We start from the raw sequence: 3,095 nt of genomic DNA, 5'->3' as shown, positions 1-3,095 counted from the left end.
TGCGGCAGGTTTTGATATGCCGCATACGACAGAGCGGGCATGTCTGATTTTGGCATTCCTCACGCTTTGCTTGGTTCTATTTCGGAGTTTCCTATAAGCTTCGTACGCCTCGGGAGTTGGGTTACGCTTGAAGGCCCTATGTGCAGCATCACTTTCATTCATTAACTGGCGTAATGCAGTGGTGAGCCACGGAGCGGGAGCTCTCTTTACCTTGACAGTGCGTTGAGGAGCATGTTTATCATACAGTGCAATAATTTTGCGACATAATTCCCGAATTTTTCCGTCTAAAGTCGGTTCATTGCTTATATCATGCCAAGGGATGTCTGAGCAATCCTTTTGAAGAGCGTCATGGTTAACATTTTTTAGGTTTCTGTAGGTTACCAGGTGAGATTTTTCTTTGGTAGTATGTACTGAGTAATTTAAGAAAATCACGTCATGAGCAGAGAGTCCTGGAGCGGATGTCTGATTGGCGCGAATTATTTTATCTGGTCGCTTTGTTGCTATTATATCTATGAGTGTATGGCTGTGTGGCGTGTGATGAGTTGGGTCCAGCGGTGCTAAACTCATATCATTGGAGTGGAACAGTCTCCTAAGTTTTTCTGCAGAGGGAGATTTTAACTGTAAGTCGATGTTTGTGTCGCCCATAATGATTATGTGTTCATACAGTGTCACGAGCGAGGACAGGGCAGACTGAAAGGAGGACATAGCACCGACGTTTGGAGGTTTATAGATTACTCCAATTTCTTGTGTTACCCAAGGGTTTCTACTAGCCCTCGTCCTTTTACTAACTTGATCCTCTGCTGCCTTCACTACTTCATCCCTCAAAGCTACCCATTCTTCTTCTACTGTATTTCTTCCCCCCAATCTTGTCAATTGTTCCCTTACGCTCTACCCGAAACTCTGTACAACCTCTGGTTTTGTCAGTTTATCTAGGCCCCATCTCCTTAAATTCCTACTTTTTTGCAGTTTCTTCAGTTTTAATCTACAGTTCATAACCAACAGATTGTGGCCGGAGTCCACATCTGCCCCGGGAAATGTCTTACAATTTAAAACCTTGTTCCTAAATCTCTATCTCATCGTTACATAATCTGAAACCTATCAGTATCTCCAGGGTTCTTCCATGTAGACAACCTTCTTTTATGATACTTGAACCAAGTGTTAGCTATGCTTAAGCTATGCTCTGTGCAGAATTCTACCTGGCGGCTTCCTCTTTCATTTTTGCCCCAAATCCATATTCACCTACTACGTTTCCTTCAATTACTTTCCTATTATCGAATTCCGTCACCCATGACTATTAAATTTTCGTCTCCCTTCACTACCTGAATAATTTCTTTTATCTCATCATACATTTCATCAATTTCTTCATCATCTGCAGAGCTAGTTGGCGTATAAACTTGTAGTACTGTAGTAGGCATGAGTTTCGTGTGTATCTTGGCTGCAATAAGGCGTTCACTATGCTGTTTGTAGTAGCTTACCCGCCCTCCTATATTTTTATTCGTTATTAAACCTACTCCTGCATTACCCCTATTTGATTTTGTGTTTATAACCTTGTATTCACCTGACCAAAAGTCTTGTTCCTCCTGCCACCGAACTTCACTAATTCCCATTATATCTAACTGTATCCTATCCATTTCCCTTTTTAAATTTTCTAACCTACCTGTCCGATTAAGGGATCTGACATTCCGCGCTCCGATCGGTAGAACACCAGTTTTCTTTCTCCTGATAACGACGTCCTCCTGAGTAGTCCCCGCCCGGAGATCCGAATGGGGGACTATTTTACCTCCGGAATATTTTACCCAAGAGGACGCCATCATCATTTAGCCATACAGTAAAGCTGCATGCCCTCGGGAAAAATCACGGCTGTAGTTTCCCCTTGCTTTCAGCCGTTCGCAGTACCACAACAGCAAGGCCGTTTTCGTTAGTGTTACAAGGCCAGAACCAGACTGTTGCCCCTGCAACTACTGAAAAGGCTGCTGCCCCTCTTCAGGAACCACACGTTTGTCTGGCCTCTCAACAGATGCCCCTCCGTTGTGGTTGCACCTACGATACGGCTATCTGTATCGCTGAGGCACGCAAGCCTCCCCACCAACGGCAGGGTCTATGGTTCATGGTGGGAGGGGGAGGACTGTAATCTAGTGATGATAATCTTCTTTATTCTGTCGTCCAGTGGATCCTCAGTAGAGATAAAAATCTAGAAAAGCTCAAGCTGCTGCAATTCCTTATTGCCAGAAAAATTATATCCCAGTGGCAGTTGTGGAAACAGTTAAACTAGTGGGCGCATATTGGAATATGAGACATTTAGATCGTCTCAGAAAATGTTTTTATGGTTATACCTAGAATCAAAAGTTATCGTTCAAAAACCTAAAACGAATTTGCACGTTCAAGACTGTATTTGCCGGGAGTAAAACTTTGAATTTAGGAGTTGGTGATACCTATACGTCACTCAACGAAGCCAGTTACTGGAAATGCTTGGTATTGTTCCTGCTGTTAAAACCTCAGATTCTGTATGAACTGCGAATACGCAAGGCTCAGTACTCAGATGAATTCGATAGCAAAAATCTAGGAGCAGCAAAAGGAAGAAAGCATCTAGGTGAAGGGGAAGAATTAGAAGATAACACCGACTACTCTACAGGACACTTTTGATTACAGAGTCAGAGTTATTTCCAAATTTTCATAAGAAATCTCTTGATGTGCATTTGCTGTCTTACTAGGACTATTCGGCAAGTAAGGTCCGATCGATCGTGGAATGGAAACCACAGTGAACATCCGATTAAGCTTCTCATAGATGTGTTAGACTATGTCTGTAGTAGGCCCATCGGTCGCGTCACGTAGCTCTTTCTGAACGTACAGAGAGCAGGTAAATACGCCTTGAACGATAGTGTCTCACACCAAGTATGGGTGGCTATCGAGAGATTCGGCCTGAGTTTATACAGGAAACATGACGTAACTGCCATGCATTTCCTTCCTCGTGACAATTCTCAGTCGCACACTTAAGGGCAATGGGATGTGAGCGATTATGACCCCGACTTGGCTCCGTGTCATTTTCATGTCTGCTTACAGGAACCGCTGGTTATGAAGACAACGTTTCGTCACAG

The sequence above is a fragment of the Schistocerca serialis genome, chromosome 1 (assembly GCF_023864345.2).
Source record: "Schistocerca serialis cubense isolate TAMUIC-IGC-003099 chromosome 1, iqSchSeri2.2, whole genome shotgun sequence".
Lineage (NCBI taxonomy): Eukaryota > Metazoa > Arthropoda > Insecta > Orthoptera > Acrididae > Schistocerca > Schistocerca serialis.
The sequence above is the reverse complement of the archived record's forward strand: the minus strand, read 5'-3'. Positions refer to the sequence as shown.